The sequence below is a fragment of the Barbatula barbatula genome, assembly GCF_947034865.1.
Source record: "Barbatula barbatula genome assembly, chromosome: 9".
Classification (NCBI taxonomy): domain Eukaryota; kingdom Metazoa; phylum Chordata; class Actinopteri; order Cypriniformes; family Nemacheilidae; genus Barbatula; species Barbatula barbatula.
This window is the reverse complement of record NC_136772.1, coordinates 18,621,085-18,641,227: the sequence shown is the minus strand read 5'-3', so window position 1 is coordinate 18,641,227 and position 20,143 is coordinate 18,621,085. Positions and strand designations below refer to the sequence as shown.

The following is a 20,143-nucleotide window of genomic DNA, read 5'->3' as shown; positions in this document are numbered from 1 at the left end:
ATGTTAACTTCAGATAACGTTCTGATTTACTTCAATTGAAGTACAAGATGTTCTTTGGAACACAGTCCTGCTGTGATACAAGTTTGTGCAAAACCTGATGTTCTGTTGGGGTTTCTATGCCAGCCATTACATGCCACATATTAAGAAACTGAGGTCATCATTGTTATGTTGTAAATTAAATATATAATTGGTAATTTATTATCAGAAAAATACATTTTTACACGTAGTCTCAGTATTTTCAACCCCATTGTAATTTTCAAACATAAGATGGCATTCACATGTTAAAATTGCATTGAGGGACTTCTAAATGCCTTTTACAATACCGTAGCAGATGCATCAGCCTGCGCCATCAAAAGTATAAACAAACTGACAAATCTATTTCTTTCCAGACCCCTTAAAGCTCTAGCTAATGCCAGTCGAGTATATTGGAATCTTGCTCTTGAACGACAGAAAACACCAGGTGCAGGAATTTATGGCTTGCCTCCCTCACGTGGACTACAAGGTGCAGCACTCTTCCTTTCCTCTTCAATAAAAACCTTGGCAGAATTTGTCAGCACTAAGGAAAATGTCTAACTAAGAAGTCATCCATAATCTAAAGTCAAGTTTCCATTCCTATCGCATGCAGAACCGGGATACAAAGCAACACAGTTGACATAATCATGTACACACATTCACCAGCAGAATGTTAGATTCATGCTATGGCTTTCCTGTAATCTCTGTGTGTGTGTAGTGTACTTACCAGCTACCTCTCTCAACTGCAACGTTGCCTCTATGAACACGAGCGAATGTCTCCTGCATGCCTGTATGTATATGTATGTGTCGAGCCTGATTTCTCTGGGTCCTTCTCCACCCTCCCCAACCGGTGCAGAACCCTCCACTGCTCAAGGAACAGCCCACCAGACGCACACGTGCGTTTGTACGCAGTGTCACATGCAATGCCACACTGAGCATTTCCACATGGCAAAACGCATACACAAATCATACAAGCAAACATCGTTATATGCAAATATGAATCATTTCGGCATACCAAATCTTAAAAGAAGCTCTGTGTTTTTGCACAGATGTTTGTTTATCCCCGAGCTGGGTGCCCATTACAAATCTACCCGGACAACAGAGCAAGTCAAGCAGAAACTGGTGCTAACCTCTACCCATCAACCTCCATCACTCAATCCGCCTTGCTCCTCCTGTATCTCTCGCTATCCAACCAAGCCCGACCCTCCCATCCGCCCTTCACCGGGAGGCATTTGCTGAGTGACATCACTCCGAGGATTTCCTTTTGTTCCGCAGATAGATCACTTCTCTCCCTCAGATACACACAGCGCTGCGTGCTATTTTTAGCAGCAGAGGGGAAAAACGCAGCCTGACTACAAAGCGGCTGGTTTCTACACTCTGAAAATGCAGTAAAAATTGAGCCCTAAGTAGCTGTGCATTACTGTAAGACAAGGGGCTTTTCCACAAGAAATAATTTAATTTTGATTATTATTTTATAGCACTATACTTCATTTTTGTTTTACCAGAACGCATTTACAGTCTACTCAAAGGAATCAAAGCTGACATTATAAAAAGCATTCCTGAACAAAAAGCAACCCCAAAGGAAATAACAGTGATAGCACCAGAGCCACAGCGTGTTTATTTGTAGACATCCAATAATACAAAGCTGCAGATAAAGAATACAATTTCTAAAGAAAAAGCATTAACACAAGCCTCTCAATAATTTATTAGAATAATGAGCATCTGCTGTTTTCCCACGCAGCGGGTGATTTGATTTAGAGGAAAAAACAAGACATGACGTTAAGCATGTGCATAAAAAACGGGTTCGCTCTACTTACTCAATGCTAAACAACGTGTCAGCAATCAAATCTTGCAAACCTCACTGAGCAGAGTATGCAAGGTCTCTGTTGCTAAGAATAACCCCTTGTTCTCATCAGAGCTTTCTCCAATGCTGTTTCTATTTATAGCTGTGCCCAGGGAGCCAGTTGTCTGCTTTTAGATGTGACCGCAGTCACTGCTCTTCGTAAGGTCTGATCTTGTCTGACGTCCCCTGCTTGTTTACATCACAAACACAGATGCTTTTTTTCACATTTAAACATGACAGCACTATTATTAAAAACTTTATAATGGTTTCCACATTTAGAGCAGTTTTGGTTGCAGATGGGTGTCTTTGTTGTAACAAATATTAATGTTGTAATTGTTTTGATAGACAACAGAGTGCTACAGAGCGTGTGGTAACATATGTTATTTAAAGGTAAAAAAAGTATAACACAAATGCAATTTTATGCCTTTTAGTAAGTTCCCTTTCTGTCGGTCTCTCGACGTTGTGTCGAACCGACAGATGGGGTTTGACTTGAGAACCTATCATCTTCTGACTATTTTGAAAAGGCCAATGAAATTGGCGAATGAAATTTGCATTCCGGACTCCGCCCCCGGATATCCGGGTATAAAAGGGAGACGGCGTGCTGCATTCATTCACCTTTTGTTCTTCGGAGCCTTCGCATCTGATGACAATCCTTCTAAAAGAGCTGATTTCTCGACGTGGTGCAGCGGACTGTCCCTCATCAGTGACTTCCCCTGGCGTCTCAGCAGTTCCGGAGTTGTTTTTCTCTCTAAAAGAGCAAATTTCTACAGCGCAGCATGTCTCGCTGATCTCACGGGTGCAACACACTCACGGGTCCAACACGCTGACGCAGCCGTTGTGGATAAATCCTGCCTGCACTGTGGGCGGATGGCTATTCAGACGTTGCAGTCACGGCTGGCTGTGTTCTTTTAAGAGCCTGCCACCACCTCGTTTGCTTCCCGTCCTGTGACCGCGGTGGCTCCGGCCACGCCGTCAGCGACAGCGAGCAGCATAGGTGACATGGGGATTTCCGTGAGCGTTAATCCGTCAGCCATCCGTCTCGCTCGTCTGGCCACTCCCCAAAAGGTCCATCAGTGAAAGAGTTACACGAGGGGAGACCGACCCAAAGGTAATGCAGGAACTCTGCGCCGCCACCCACCTCGCCCTCCGGGCGACTAAGATGGTGCCGCGGGCCCTGGGTCGGACGATTTCCACGATGGTGGTCTAGGAGAGGCACCTCTGGCTCAACCTTGCCCAGATGTGGGACGCCGAGAGGGTCCGCTTTCTCGATGCTCCCATCTCGCAGGGTGGGCTGTTTGGTGAGTCCCGCCACGGGCCGGCCGCCTTCCGGCTGTCGAGGTCCCGTTCGGGGTCTGCTCCTAAACAGCCCCGGCCACCTTTGTCGTCGTCCCCGGTTCTGGCGCCCCCTCCTCAGGCGGCCCGTCTCATCAGCAGCCGCCGCGGAAGCACAAGCGCTCCTGATGAGGTGAACCCAGGACGAGAAGAGGCGCCACTTAAAGGCGTAAAGCCGCCTTGTGGCCGGGGCCCTTGCCTGTGTAATGGTCTCTACCACCGCAGGGGGTAGACCACTCAGGGTCTCCTTGTCCCATCCAGAAGCCAGACATGGAGGTCCCAGAGGTCTGGTCTCGGATGCCACATCGTCACCTGTTGACTCCACAGGAGGAGGCGTTGGGCGAGTTGCGTTAACTGCCGTGAGCGAACGCCACCCTGGCGGTCGCTACGGCAGTAGTACTGTCCGACCTGCCAGCACCTACTGCCAGGGGCGCAAGTAGAACAGCTAATAACTCTTGACAATTGAATGCCAGCGCAGGCGGGGGCCCGTCCACAGACCCGATACTGCGTGCCCGTTGCACACCGCACCCCAACCCTGCGAGAAGGCGTCTGTTGACACCATGACTCGCCTCAAGACCTGCCCGAGAGGGACTCCGGCCCGTAAAAAAAGGTCATTGAAGACCAGGGGGTTAGGATGTGACGGCAGAGAGGCGTGATGACTATACGCCTGCTGCCTGTGTGCCACGCTCTCCAGGGAACTCGTCTCTGTAGCCAGTGCTGGAGCGGTCTCATGTGCATCAACCCGAGGGGGACCATCCCCGCCAAAGATGCCAAGTGCCCCAGGAGCCTCTGAAATAATTTCAGGGGGACCGCCGGTTGCTGTCTGAGAAGGCTCAAACAGTTCAGCACTGACTGTGCGCTCTAGGGTGAGTCCGCGTTGTGGCCGGTACGCGCGTTGCGCCTCTACCTGAACCACACGCAGAGCTTCAGAGCTCTGAGCAGCTCTTTATCTGTTTCAGAGGTCAGCATAAGGAGGGCTGTCTCCAAACAGAGGTTGGCGCACAGGATCGTGGACACCGTTACGACGGCATACCGATCACAGGACTGCCCGTGCCCACTGGCAGTGAGGGCACACTCCACTCGGGGACGTATGTAACCTCCATTCCCTGATGGAGGGAACGAGACGTTCTGTCCCTCATGCCACAACACTTGTCGCCCGCTGCAGCAGTCAAGAGATGCTCTCAGGCTCCTCAGCACAAAAGGTGAATGAATGCAGCACGCCGTCTCCCTTTTATACCCGGATATCCGGGGGCGGAGTCCGGCATGCAAATTTCATTCGCCAATTTCATTGGCCTTTTCAAAATAGTCAGAAGATGATAGGTTCTCAAGTCAAACCCCATCTGTCGGTTCGACACAACGTCTCGTTCCCTCCATCAGGGAACAGAGGTTACATACGTAACCGAGACGTTTTCATTGGTAACAATCTCTAAAAGACTGATATTTATATCTAAATTACTCTTTAGCAAAAGCAGACAACACCTTTAGCAAAAACAGACCACACTTTATTTTTAAATAAAGTAAAAATTAGCAGTCACGATTGTGTTTGCTTACCGTGAAACTGTTGTTGACATTCTTTGTGCTTGATTCTGCTACACTGGCATCTGACAGATCCACTTCATCAAAAATGAGAGACTGTGAATAGGAAAACAGAGAGAAGAGTAAACATGGTTGATCACCGATAAAACTGCATTAGTTTTAATATAAATCAGTAGAGATTATCAGATATTATGTAAAAAAGAAACAATGATGCTGAATACTCTTCTATTGAGATGCCATGAAAATGAGCTTATTGACATATTCCTTAAGAGATGATATGATCTAAGGCCCTGACATGCGTGAACATTATATGGATTTTGAAAATGGTATTGCAGAAAACTGGTTGTTCTGCAATGTCGGTCAGTCCAGTGGTAATACCAAAAACGAATAAGCAAGGTGGACATTATAATGTCAGTATTTACAGTAAAGTGGCTTCAAAAGTATTTGAACATTCAAGACACACTGAAATTGTACACATGTGGCTTCAAAAATCTTTTAAACAATATATAAAACAAAGTGCCATTTATTGTGAATCAAAAGCAAGACAGAAAAGCCTTTTGTTAGTGGATATTCACAAGTAATATGACTATATTACCTATATACTTTGGTTACTTTGCGAGGGTACCCGTGTTAACCTGACAGGAATTGGCGTCATACCTTCACTAAAATTCACCCTGACGCTAGCTGGTTAAAGGAACAGTTCACCAAAAAATGAAAATTCTCTCGTCATTTACACACCCTCAAGTTGTTCCAAATCTGTATACATTGTTTTGATCTTATGAACACAGAGATACATATTTGAAAGAATGTTGAAAAAAACGTTCTGGGGCACTTTTGACTACCATTGTAATTTTTCCCATTATATACTATACAAAATTGCTGTTAAAAACAGCCAAATTCTGATAGTAATATACAGTTTTCTGTTGAAATGGTACTGTACTGTAGAAAGCAATGCATTCTGGGCAATATTTTGCATGATAAGCAACTGCTGTTAATTTACAGGCCATTTTCAACCAAAATCTGTAGTATCTATACATTATAGGTTTTTACTCATTTACACAATGTATTGTGGGCTTTGTTTTTGAAGAAGCAAAATGACACTGATGTTTCACATGAGTATGAGTATGAGTTTGTCTATCCGTGTTAGTGGTGCCCATGACTGAAATATACAAACTAATGAGATAAACACTAATTTAAGAGGAGAAAAGAGATATTTGAATCCGACTGCAGTGAGGAGCATGCTGTCTTAAAACTGGACCGAGCTTGAGTACGATCGTTGTTTGTGGCTCTCATGATTGGAATATAAGTGGAAAATTGTAATGACTGGAATGTGGAAAACAGAAAAAACTATTTTAAGAGAAACGAGGTATTTGAAATTTACTGCATGGGGCGAGGTGCGTATAAACACGTGAGAGTGATTATAAACGCATTAAACACAAAATCCTGCCAATTGATTTTAATTCATATTTTATTCTCACAATTCAGTGTTCATTAATGGTGATTTAAGTCTAGAATTTGTTCTTAAACATTAATGATAGTTAAACTTTTAAAACGCAATTTCCTTTAACCATTTCTAACCGAGTTTGAGTTTGTATTCCTTTCTATACTTTTTCTTACCAACATACAAATGTTCACATTGCTTATACTCTTTTGTTTGGATGATCTTGCTTATAAATATATTTGTTTTGCCTATTTCTGTTGCATGTGTTTTTACTGCAGAATGCATTTTATTTTCTAACCTATTTTGGGGTTCCCTTTTTGAATAAGAGTGTTGCCAATTTAACTCAAATTGGATTGTTTTTACCTCACCATATTGTAGAGTGTATTGTAAATTGAAATAATTACAGAAAAACATAATATATATTTTAACAGATTATGGCATAAAGTAATTTCAAAGTATTAAATGAATTTGCTGGCATCTCGGCTTAAAATAAAAAATGAGTGGAAAATACTGTTTTTCATTGACACAGTATACATACAGTAGAATTACAAAAGATTAATGGCGTCTCTGCTGCCAGTATTTTACTGTAAAATAAAAAAATACTGTAAAATACTGTTTCCCATATTTACAGTAAAAAGCTGTAAAGCAATTTCACATTATTTGAAGAATAACTGTAGATTACTGGCATCTGTGTCTTTTTTACAAGCATTCTTCCAAAAGAAGAATTTGATTTGTTTATCAGAACAAAGAAATGTATACAGATTTGGAACAACTCGAGGAGGAGTAAATGATAACGTCTCGGTTACGTATGTAACCTCTGTTCCCTGATGGAGGGATCAAGACGTTGTGTCGAAGCCGACAGATGGGGTTCGCCCTTGAGAACCTATCATCTCTGACTGTTTTGAAAAGGCCAATGAAATTGGCGAATGAAATTTGCATGCCGGGCTCCGCCCCGGATATCCGGGTATAAAAGGGGAGCTGGCGTGCTCATTCATTCACCTTTTGTGCTGAGGAGCCTGAGAGCATCTCGTGACTGCTGCAGCGGACGGCTATTGTAGTGGCATGAAGGACACAACGTCTCAATCCCTCCATCAGGGAACAGAGGTTACATACGTAACCGAGACGTTCCCTTTCTGTCGGTCTCTCGACGTTGTGTCGAAGCCGACAGATGGAGTTCCTATTGAAAACGCCACGGCACTAGCCGCGTCACAATCTCCAGCGAAGCAACGTTGACCAGCCTAGGCGAGTCAGACGTAAGCTCTATCGCGAAATTGTAACCTTCCAGTAGATACCAGAGCTTTAGCTCTCTCATACGGCTCCATTGGCGAGAGCCATCCGGTACCGTAGGACCACTGGGTAAGCGCTATTCCCTCAAGGGGGAGGTGCGCTACGGAGACCAGTTCCCACCCTCAGGGGGGAAAACAGTGGAGGATCAACATGGTCTTACCGGCAGGGAAGAACTCATGGGAGGTATGTGCGGGATGCCGCAAGGTGGATGTCCACCTGGGGGAGGTCATGGGTTCCAGGAGGGGAACCAAGTCATGATGAAATCTCAGGCGGAACCCCCTTGCTGGGGGGTTACTACGTCTGGAGCACGAGGTCGGTTAGAGCTACACGTGGCAAACTCAGCTTGGGCCCGCCAAAGGTGGCAGGCTACTCCGCCCAGCCCACTGCCTTGAGTGCTTAGTGATGGATGGCTATTTCGCCCGAGGGGAAAGAAGGGAGGCAGATGATTGCGCACTGACCCACCTAACGAGGGGATGGCGCTCTTCACAGGCGTACGCCCTGCCGGCCGCCGGTCTCACCTGGTGTTACCCTGTAAGACTCGAGCTGACACCGGTTCCACGCGGAGGTTGTAGAACCTCGCGAAGGTGTTGGGCGTAGCCCAACCCGCAGCTCTGCATATGTCTGCCAGAGAGGCGCCCTGAGCCAGTGCCCACTAGGAGGCAACACCCCTGGTGGAGTGTGCCCTCACTGCCAGCGGGCACGGGCAGTCCTGAGATCGGTACGCCGCCGTGACGGTGTCCACGATCCAGTGCGCCAGTCTCTGTTCATTCAAAAGGTGAATGAATGAGCACGCCAGCTCCTCTTTTATACCCGGATATCCGGGGGCGGAGCCCGGCATGCAAATTTCATTCGCCAATTTCATTGGCCTTTTCAAAACAGTCAGAGATGATTGGTTCTCAAGGGCGGACCACATCTGTCGGCTTCGACACAACGTTGAGAGACCGACAGAAAGGGAACAGAAGTTTTATTTATAGTTAAACTATTCCCTTTAAAATTACAAAAAAATACTTTCTGTATTTAAAGGAAAAGGTGAAGCTATTTCTACTATTTTAAGCTACCGTACTTAATTTAGGTGACTAAACATTTCTCTGAGGTGTAACCCAACACTTATGTGGCAACCAACAGTGTCAATTCCAAAAATAACTTTTCTAGCCTTCTATCCATCAGGTTTTTATGCAAATAATAATATCCTCATCATTAAGGGATGATCGGGTTACAGTACTTAATCTGTGTTGTGGTTGGTGATTGGCAGATATTTGAATAAATGATGGCTGTATACACAGTCAGTGTAAGCATTGTGACATCTTGTTTATGAATGGTAGGTTTGGCTGGTCTACAGTATAAAGTGCAGGGCCCTGGTTCCGGTTTTCTGAGTCTGTTACAGAGCAGAGTATCATGCCAATACAAGCAAACCCCTGCCCCCTCCCCTTGTCTGAAAACACCAGGGCAATCAGCCACCTCCTTTCTGTCTGAGACGACTCTGCCTAAATTCCCAGCTTTCTGTAACATATGCACTAGTGCCACTGCATGTCATTTCGAAGCTTTGCAGGAAATGCATGCGTGCGTCATGATATGGCCGCTTCATATATATGGACTGGCACCAGAGTGATTTTTTGGCAGTTGAATCTTCTCATTAATGATTAAGATTTGAGGCATTAATGTATGAATGACATTCCTAACCACCAACAAATCGTCAGAGAACAAAAACGGGAGATTATCACACTCTATGAGACGCTCAAGGGTGGGGCACAGAGACATACTGGTGGACATTCTGGTAAAACATTTATCTTCACAGACACTCCAGGACCTTTGTCTTCATATGCCTACACAGAAAAACAGATGAGGAAATGATACGTGATCATGTTGCTCAGCCAAACAGCGAATCTGTTCTCGCCCATTGCTGTTGAAGAACAATGAGGAGAACAGGCATCCTAAAAACAATGCCAGGCAGAGTGATGGGCTATCTATAATGTTATTAATGAAGGCTATATATATGTATATATATACAGTATATAAAGGGGTGGGCATCTACTGCTGTTGCTGACCCGAATAGCTACCAAGCCTTCCTCCGATCCACTGGCACCGAGTGTGGGGGTGGGACGACCAGCACCAGTCCAGCAGACAGAAAGCACTCTCCAGCACACATGGCTGCGAGAGACCCGATACTGCCAGCGGGCCAAAACGCCACCCGTCTGCCACACACACAGTGAGGTTAAAGGCATGGCCGAAGGTGCAATGCATGTGCCAATTCGCTGCTTTCCAATGGTGAATATGTACAGTAAGGTCCCTCTTAGTACAAGTGTGTTTGATAACAGACGCTTTGGGAAGAACCACGATAAAGCTTTCACTACCTTACCTTAGATCAGCCTCTGGGGTTAAACAGGCAGCTTATTGTAGGAGGCTTACTGTACACTGTAAAAATAGTTTTCATCATTATTTTGCTCCACCTTATTTTTAAACACATAGGTAAATCATATGACACACTTTAGGTTTGCGAGACTTCAATTTTGTTGGCTGGCAAGTAAGGAATAATGTTGTTGAAGCACATAGACAACCACATCCAGGGTGGGAGAATAAAATGAATAAGAGGCATTTCATATCCTGAGAATATTCATATATTTATTGTTAACGGGTCCTGATAATAAAAAACGAATTCATTAGAAAAATGTATTTTAATGTTGTTTACTAAATTGTGTGTCTAAATGCAGTAACCCATGTTAAGCATTTAAAATGCCCCTACCTATACAGAGGGAAAAAAGGTTATGTGAAATAAACCTCAAATTCGTATACGCAGATGTGACTCAAATTCAGTGGAGCAAATGTGCAAACTGCCTGGGTCCTATAGTATATCCACATGCAGCTCTGTGGATTATGGTCAAAACAAGTATTTGGCCATTTTTTTACATTTGTTCCAGCTAATATGACTTAGGTATAAACGGAGGTTGGAGCCAGCTGCAGATGGGTGGGTCAGCTGCAAGTGGGTGGGACTTTAGGACTTCACATTGCATTGAACTTCCGGACTAATCCTGCTTTATTCATAAAAAGCTTTATTTTTTATTTTTTTGTTTGATTGTATATTCACTTTATGCATTTAAAAAAATGGGAATGAAAACAAAACGTTAAACTACTATTTTTTCCATTACTGTCTCTACTTCTTGCCATCCTCATTCGCCTCATTCACTGTGTGAAAATCCAGCCTATTTCTGGCCTAAGCTCTTCCCAGTTTGTGGCGTTAACTCCAACATTTGCATGTTTAAAAAGCTGCAGGGATCACTACTTGGCTAACGTGGCAGCCTAAATAACACCACAAATGACAGCCATCTTGCTGGATTCCATAATAAATGTTAGCTAGCTAGTCAAAACTACATTCTTGTGTCAAAACTATAGACTCACAATACAACTATCACCAGCTTTAGTGGAGCACCGTAAGTTGTGCGGTTTAAAAATGACGCCACCAGTTCATGGGTCAAAATGAGGTGGATAACATTTGTTTATATCAGTTCACCAATTGCAATTTATTTTATACGTTTTCAGATAGGTTATATTTTTCAGCAATTCATTTAAAAGTGGTCAAATAATGCAATGAGCGTATTACATAATTAAAAAGAGTGGGTCTAGAGTGGGATTTTACAGTGGGCACTAGCGGTGAGTTTGAGATTTGCAACCAATCTCTTGGTCCAAACACGACGGTGGCCACCACAGTACAAAAAGATGTCATCGGCTGAGATAGCCGTGTCTTCTATGTTGATGTAGGGAAGAGATCTTGCGGGCATTAGAAAGACTGTAGAAAGAGCAATGCCTTCTTTATTACATAAAATAAAGGGTCTGTGGATTTTAAGTATGAAAAGAAGGATAAAAGTCAGACAGGAGCTAGGACTTGCAATAATATTCTAAAGACTTTCCAGTATAGATGTGTTAGGACCCGTGGTACTCAAGGTGGAAGTATCATCCGTCTGTCCTTGTGCCGTTCGCATAATTACATTTTCGTCATCAGAAGGGACCGTGGTCGTCCACATGCACCCCGTGTTTTGAGACCGTGCATTTGCAGTGGATACATGAAAAAAGTGCACTTGTACACTAAGGGTCAATTTAGACACACAGAAAGTGTGCAGTTTGCCGTTGTCGAAGAAGAATGATACATAACCAACACTCTGAAACCAAGAACAGTAAGCTTAGAAGCATATCCTTCTCCATACTGTTTGGTTGTAGTTCTTGTAGTCTTGCTTTTTGCTCGGATTGTTTGCAATGTTGAAAACACTTCCTCATTCATTATTTTGCAGTGGGTCTGTAAATAACGCTTCTCAGCTCTGCCCTCTGACGGTCTGGTAGAGCACACATACTCATTTGTATTGCACATGTGTTGAACTCGGACGTCCGCACTTAATCAGTGATGAGTATGTGCAGGAAGCTGTGTCAACACGGTTGTGCGCGAGACAGAAACGGACGCGGAAAGTCAAGTATGCTTGGACCTTAAAGCTTTTAGATACTCATATCTATGGAGATACTTTCCAGCAGGGAGACGTTGGAGAGAAAGATCACCTAAAAATCATCCCTGAGGAGGTTGCTTTGATTTAGATCATTTTGTGAGTAACATATTTCTGTTTGTTAGAATCAAGATTTGTTGTTGGATGTACTCGTGCCATCTTCACTTTATTCATTTGCATTATTATTTACGTGGTATAAGCTATGATAAAGCATTTCAGCATGTTTGAGTGCAGAGCTAGCTAACAGTAAATAGCAATGCTGTTGAAGGCGTTTGATCTGAAAGCAAGATAGCAGTTAGGAGTAAATTAGTAAATGTTTTCTCCCCTGTGTAAAGTCAGGCAATGGTGGTGAATTCCATACATGTAGGCCCGCTCTTTATGTAGATAGAAATAGTTTATTCTAAGGTAATAAAAACATAACTGTTCATTATGTACATTGCATACACCTATTAAAACATTGTTTTGTACATTATATTTCTTTTCTGTCAATAGATCATCAAACAAATCCCATACTGCTACTTTAGCATTACTATATTTGACTGCTATTACTGTGACAAAACAATTTGTCAACTTGACTCCACGCCATTAAAAGAATTAAGCAGCACACAAACTTAAATTTTAAGTTTTTCCAGGGTATTTTTACAGTGTATAGAGTAGAACTAGGAACAAAATATAATCCACAAAAAAGTTTGGTTAAAAACTCACCTTGGCATCCTTGGCGTAATAAAGTGTCCTTCCCCGCAATTTGAAATAACGTTTTTTCCAGCGCTGGAAAGAGCTTGTCTGTTTTAAAAGGAGACCTTCTTTCACACTCGTCTGCAGAAAGACAATAAGGTGCAACAAAACATTAGGCACTGTGTACATACAGCACAGACATTACACATACACACATAAACTGCTTCCAATGTTTCCTCATCTGTAAGTCGCTTTGGATAAAAGCATCTGCTAAATGACTAAATGTAAATGTAAATAAACATATTAGCTCTGTTCAAAAATTTAGTAGCCAGCATTGTCCCTAATGCAAAAGCTCTAGGAATTATATTTTTACTCATTTTGGACAAATGTTAAGGCAGCATTGCATCCATGTATTGTAGACAATTGTATATTGTCTACAGTTTTGTAGTAGGGTGTGAAAGCATGCCGGTGCAGATCCAGTGACAGTCCTGTAGGCAAGCATTAGTGACTTAAATATGATACAGTCTTCAACCGGTAGCCAGTGGAGAGAAATAAAAAGAGGTGTCACGTGAGCTCTTTTGGGATAGGGTCTAACCTTTCTAATGTTGAATAAGGCAAATTGGCATGACCGCGTTGTCTTTGTAATGTGATCATTGAAGGACAGCTGGTCATCAAACATGACTCTGAGGATTTTGGCTGTTTTATAAGGAGTAATTGTGGAATTGTCAAGTTGGATGGTGAGATCATGTTGCACAGGTTTCAGCTGGGGGTGATTTTTTATCCAAGCTGAGATTTTTATCCAAGCTTCTAGGCAGGCTGTAATGCGAGCTGCTACAGTGGTATCATCTGGGTGAAATGAGATGTCAATCTGGGTGTCGTCGGTATAACAGTGATAGGAGAAGCTGTGTGACCGTATGATGGGTCCCAACAATGTAGTGTACATGGAGAAAAGGAGTGGTCCAAGCACCGATCCCTGAGGGACCCCAGTGATAATGTCGAGAGTAGTGGACAGCGAGCCCCTCCATGATACACTGAAGGATCTGCTGCAGAAAAAAGAATTGAACCAGCGGAGAGGGGTGCCTCGGGCTTCTTTACATGCACGCAGATGCTTTACATCCAAAGTGACCTATAAATTATGTAATTGAGGTAAATTTTTATCAGTAGCCTATTTGTGAACCCTGGGAAGCAAACCCTTTGACCTTTGTGCTGATAACAAACTGTTCTACCAACTGAGTTTTAGGAGGCCCTTTAAATTCAAAACTAATTTCAGAGTTACTTTTTGCCTGTTTCTCTCTTCTTATAATTACAGTGTCACATTTATAAACTGTCTTTAACCCCTAGCCACTGGATTAAGACTTTGTGTCATTTGGATATGTTCACACCAGAAATAAGTCACTAATGCAAGAGATATCTACATAAACCTCAATGTTCTATGTTCTTAAAACACACTATTTAGTTAAGATTCCACTGTTGCAAACAATGTTATGATGTTCCACAAAAATAGGATTTGAAAGAGGATATCAGTTCTGTCCTTCCACAGGGACATGTGAAGTATGGGTCAGACCTACAGAGGAAGGTCCAGAAAGCCTTGCCGAGATCAAGTGCTCTCCAACACCAATTTCATGCTTGAGAGGGGAATGGCTATGCAAACGCATGAAAGGAAGGCCATTACTCAAAATATCCTGCACTGCATGAATGGTATAAACATCTATCTGAGCGCTGCCCCCCATCCTGGCAAATAAAAACTCACAGAAGCTGTCGGCTGACAGGCTTGAGTTTACCAGATCAGACTGCTGCAACATTTTAGATGCTTTCAACTCATGCAAGCCAAATGAAGTCAGGCAAAGGTCCTGGCAGGACAGGTGAGTTTGTGAACGGTCAACCAGGTAATCTGTCAAACATTAATAGGGATGCACCACACACACTGCCACATTTTTGCGGCAAATATTTTGGGGTGAATAATCCCTTTACCAATTCATTGCAGTAGGAACAAAAATATTATTTTATGTTTTTTGACTTGCAGTACGTCCTAAATCCTTGGTTGTGTTTTGGCCCAAATATGTCTTATGGGGAAAATTCTGCAACAATCTGAAGGTTATAGAATAACACACGCCAGAAGAAGTCAAGGAAAAGATAACTGGTTAACCGTGGCAAACACTAACTCAGTTTCCAAACAGGTTAAATCACACCAGAGATCTACATCTAAACCTGCTTGTATCCAAAACAATACCCACGGTGAAAATACATTTTGCTAGATAGCCGACAGAGTCCTAGTGAAAGTGACACTCCAGACCGCCTAATACAAGTTTCAAAGACAGCAAATGCAGTTTTGTCCCTGAGAGATATCCGTTCGGGTAAGTGAAAGCCATAGGGTCTTTTGACGAGGCGGGATGAGAGAAATACCACCAGAAAACACGGGCAAAGACACTGAGGGTCTTCCTGTCAGCAATACGCCTCAGCCGCACTGTCGTTTCACATCACTGTGGGCCCCTACCGACATTAAACAAGGGCCACAGACCTGCAGGCAGTCGTGCTGCTTCCTGTCCATTCATCTATAAATATAGCAGGAACGTGGAAGAAACAAAACAAACACAATCCACAGGCATATATGTGAGGACGGCTATTTATAGCAAAGGAAACATGCTCTCTGAGGGAAGAATTACAAACAGAGACGCAGGGTTCGATTTGACATCCTGGTGCACAGCTGTGTCAACTTAAACAGCGAATCTATCCGCCAGCGCACTCAGTGACATTCGGTTAACACAACCCTCTTTAATCAACTACACAACTTTAAATTGACTTTGCCTTAATCAGTTATATCTGCAGTCTTCAGACATTTGACATTTAATGTCCTAAAGAACAAGGCAGTTGGAAAAATTAAATGTTACTGGTTACTGAAAAAGGTTACGGAATCAACCTTGTAAAGATGTAAACAAAAAACAATGTACTGGTGTAGGATCTAACACAGATATCCCTGCATTTATTCTGAATACTCTACAGTATTAAGATACAGGGGCCACATACATATGACAGGCTACACATTTCTCTTATACAGTATATTCTCTTCTAAAAACAGTGTCTCCACTGTTATTAATTGTTCCATGCAATGTTCCAAAAAAGTTATACAAAATGTGACAGCATAATATATATAAAATTCCAGTAAATTTTTAAGTCAATTTGATTTAACTTGCAGCTTTTGACCTAAAGATTGTAAGCTAAAGATATTTATATTTCTTTTTCAAAAGATTATTATAAATAGATTATTTTGCAATTGAGAGCACATATTCATTTTTGGTCAATCCATTTGTAAAAATGGATAGTAAAATGGGTAGTTCACCCCAAAATTAAAACTCTATCACCATTTATTCACCATCATGTTATTCAATTCAATTCAATTTTATTTATATAGCGTTTTTCACAATTTGCATTGTTCCAAAGCAGCTGTACAGGGGAAAAACGAAAAAACCCAAGAAAGGGTAAAACACACTACATGGTGTGTTATATAATAAATCCAATTATTCTAGTAAATAATATCTAATGTCAGCATCTCCTGGTGGTTTATTAAGCATTTTTGTTTGAAGTGAATGCTTGGCTGAAAAGATGTTTCTTTAATCTAGACATTCAAAATATTTATATTACTCTTTCTTTGCGACACAAAAGAAAATACTTAAAGAATTCTTTCTCAGTGTCTTTGCATTCATAATTGAATAGTGTTGTTGATTGGTAACCAACATTCTTCAAATATCTTCTTTTGTGTTCTGCTGAAAAAAGTAATCCAACTATGTCTTTAGAACTATCTATTTAATACAATGATAAATGAAAGGCTAAACATGAATGAATATAAAAAATGAACTGCATTTTTACTTTAATTCCTTTTATTAAATGTAGTCCATTCACTCATGCTGTCAAATCAAATAGAAGTGAGTAACCTAAGCCAATTTCAGCACCACACTCACAGGTCACTCGATTAGACAGTGCCTGCCAAGAATACAAATGTAATGTAAAATGTAATTCTTCTGTGTCTCATGATAGTGTTGGATGAAGTTGAACAAAGCAAATTATTTAGTAACTTATCCTGTACACAAAAAAGGCAGTAATATTTCAAAAGTGCAGTAAGAATGCTTTCCTGTGGCTCAGTGGTTAGAGCAGAGGTGCCCAAACCTTTTCCTATGAAGGGCAAAAAAAAATGATTTGACTGAGGGCTGTGGGCCGAAATATCTGTGAAATTATACCAAACTGTATAATATTTAAATTAAAGTTTTATCCCATTTATTTATGACTTATTTAGCATTTGATAAAGTAAATACATTACTCTGTGATTTGTATAATGAATGCAGTTTATATTCCAAGGTTTATAGTTCAATGAAACTAGAAATTTACAATTCAATGAAATTACAATTACAATCAATATTCAATAACTTACATTGTACACTATATAAAGTACATTCAGAACATAGAAACAGTGCCATGTACAAAGTTGTGTACAATTAAAACACAGAAACAGTAAAACAAATAGCAATTCAAATTGAGAAACGGTGCAATTGAGTGTACATGAAATCAATTCCTAATACAGCTAATCAAGCTATAATAGCAGTGCAGCCAGTCTCCTCTAATGACATACATGAAGCTGGTCCTTATTTTGCAAAAGTTTTTCTATATTAGCTGACTTACTGACAAAGTCAGTACATTATGTAGATGAGAGTCAGAGTTAGTGGGCTTCTCAGTTTACACTTTTTTCAAATTCATCAGACTAAAAGTCTGCTGGCATTTTCTTGAGCCGACGAAGGACGTAGCAGTGTACTCTGCTCCGATCGAAGTTTAGCAAGCAGTTTATTAGCCTCTTGCTTTCGTGCCTCTTCGCTGTACTTTGAGAAAGCCGAAGAATGTTTTGTATGAAGGTAGAATAGTAGCAAAACTCGAGAGCACATAGATGTGAATTTGAGAACTTGTACAATAAATATTTGCACTTGTATGCTACAATTTACACTCACAGCTTCGATGTGAAAACCTGTCAATTCAAAATCTGAAGTTGAACGCTGAGATTTGCACTCGCAGACAATAGTCACAAACCTGTATTCTGAATTTGAAGCTGCAGACAAGTAGTCACAAATGTGTAAAATGACAGACACAGCTATACAATGACAGACACAAACTTGAAATACATATTTGCATTTCTTCTTACATTCACATTCGCAGTACAACCTCAAATAGGCAACTTCTCAAGTCTGTCACTGCAAGTTCAAATTTCGCGCTTCGACTTTTGCTACTCTTATCGCGATATATCAGTTGCAAAACTGATTTGTGCACTTGCAACTCAGTAGCAGCGAGGGGCGGGAGAGGCAGGGGTGGGTGGCTGCAATGGAGTCATTTTATTGGTTGGCACCTAGCCAATGAAATCGGGCTTCTTTTCTACGCGATGACGTCACGACACCCACAGCCTCGCATTCGCGACGCTTTGGTTGTCATTGCGATGGCGGGATATAACGATCCGAGGGTAAGTTTTTCTTTTTATACAATATGTGTTATTCAAATTATTACATACATCACATATAACAACTTGACATAAACCAATACATCATAACCTGTCAGTGTCTTTGTCATAACAACTTGACATTACTAAGACAGTAATAAGTAATTACTAATTACTAAGTTCTCAAATTCACATCTACTTGCTCTCGAGTTTTGCTACTATTCTACCTTCATAGTTTTGTTTCATAATGACGACACTGCCTTTGAATTAACCTCAGTAAAAAGAAAATCGTTTTGCCAATTTGTTTTAAAATGTCTCTTGTCTGTGTGCCACTGCCGCCCTCTCTACATTATTAATGTTAACGTTCCTTGTCGCAAATCGTGCCATTTCTGCGAGTCACAGTAGGCATGCGCAAATAAGAGTCAAATTGTCAATCAAAAACATGTCATGTAAAATGTTAAAATATTATGTCAAATCAGAAATTAAAATCTGCATGATTGCCGTTTTTTTTACCTCTCTTAGCATATATGGCATCGCGGGCCAAAATAAAGGTCGCAGGGGGCCAACTTTGGCCCGCGGGCCCTAGTTTGGGCACCTCTGGGTTAGAGCATGGCGTTGGCAGCGCCACAATCATGGGTTCGATCCCAGGGATTGCACATACACAGAAATATATAGTATAATGCAATGTAAGTGGCTTTGGATAAATGTGTCTGCCAAATGCATAAATGTATGTTAAAAAAAAGAACATTCTAGCATTATTTTGTTCACCCTAATGCTGCCCCAGATGTATGACTTTCTTTCTTAAAGGAACAGTTCACCCAACAATAAAAATGCTGTCTTCGATTACTAACCCTCAAGTTGTTCCAAATCTGATATTTGGAAGAATGTTCGTTACCAAATCGTTCTTTGCCATCATTGACTACCATAGTAGGAAAAACTGCTGTAAATTATTATTTTTTTTGTTCTGTTTAACACAAATGAAGATATATTGAAGAATGTCTTTCACGTGGTTAGATTCATAGTAATAAACTCGCTACACAGAAAACTGCGTTTACATGGAAGTTTGAGACTTGCCGGGTTTCTCGCGTGCATTACACGTAATTTAAAATGCAGCGGGAAAACGGTCAGAAGCTTCTTAAGTCCGCAGTAGCTGCATGCAAAAATAGTTCTTCATTTTGACATTTATCCGCGTAAGACTGTGCATGTAAACGCTCTCAATGGCCCTTAGTTGATATTTTTGTCTGGAGCCCTGGTATGGGCAGAATGTTTTATTGATACTCCCCTACTCGTTACACTATTCTACACAATACACAACTACACTTTATCAAACAATACTATACACTATATACACCATAACAAAATAATAATAATAACACATTGTTTGTGTTATACTATTTAACACCCTGTGTTATTTGAACTCATTTTGTGTGTGTGATTTTGTGTGAAATAGATGAAAGGGACAATACAAGTAACACAAAATGTGTTGTCCCAAATTAAAAGTTAAGGATAAGAAATTAATGTTTTGTCCTCAACTAAGCACAACATTTTTAGAGTGTACCATTCTACAATACTGTGTTTACATATACCATCATACACTGAACGACTTTAGCATCTAAAATATTTCAGACTGTGTAAAAAAGCATTTGAGCACCCGTATGTGTAATGTTAATCTAATGATGAAGACTTAATGATAAAATCATGTTTGCATATACAAATGTAAGGTTTAATACTTTAACATGCTTTTTTGTTTGTATCTTTTTTACCACTAAAGTTCCTTTCTTGTCTTCAGTGCCTTCCCTTCCTGTTGTCAAGTGGGATAAGAAGTGATCTATTAATAGATTGTTTCTTCAAGAAACTGTGAGATGGAGAATGGCTCAGTGCCAGACATGCATGACTAACCCCACTGCGGTATACTGTAAGCACCCCCACCTACCCCACACACACATTGACACACACATTAACTTAGCTAAATCAGTGCACAGATTACACAGATAAACATAATTTACTTTAGTACGAAAATAAGAATGTCTCCTGTAGAGCCTGGTATTGCCAAATGATGGATC

The 20,143-nt window shown here is 41.3% G+C and overlaps 1 protein-coding gene across 1 annotated transcript in view; it reads right to left on the bottom strand.

The window, feature by feature from the left end:
* dgkh (diacylglycerol kinase, eta) overlaps nucleotides 1–12,747 on the bottom strand; it is a 62,779-nt gene extending 50,032 nt beyond the window's left edge. Inside the window, exons 1-2 of the mRNA XM_079463488.1 lie at nucleotides 12,641–12,747; nucleotides 4,739–4,819 (exon numbers count right to left, since the gene is read on the bottom strand). The gene's annotated coding sequence lies outside the window, so the exon portion shown is untranslated. The remainder of the gene's footprint in view (nucleotides 1–4,738; nucleotides 4,820–12,640) is intronic.
* Nucleotides 12,748–20,143: the final 7,396 nt, after the last annotated feature.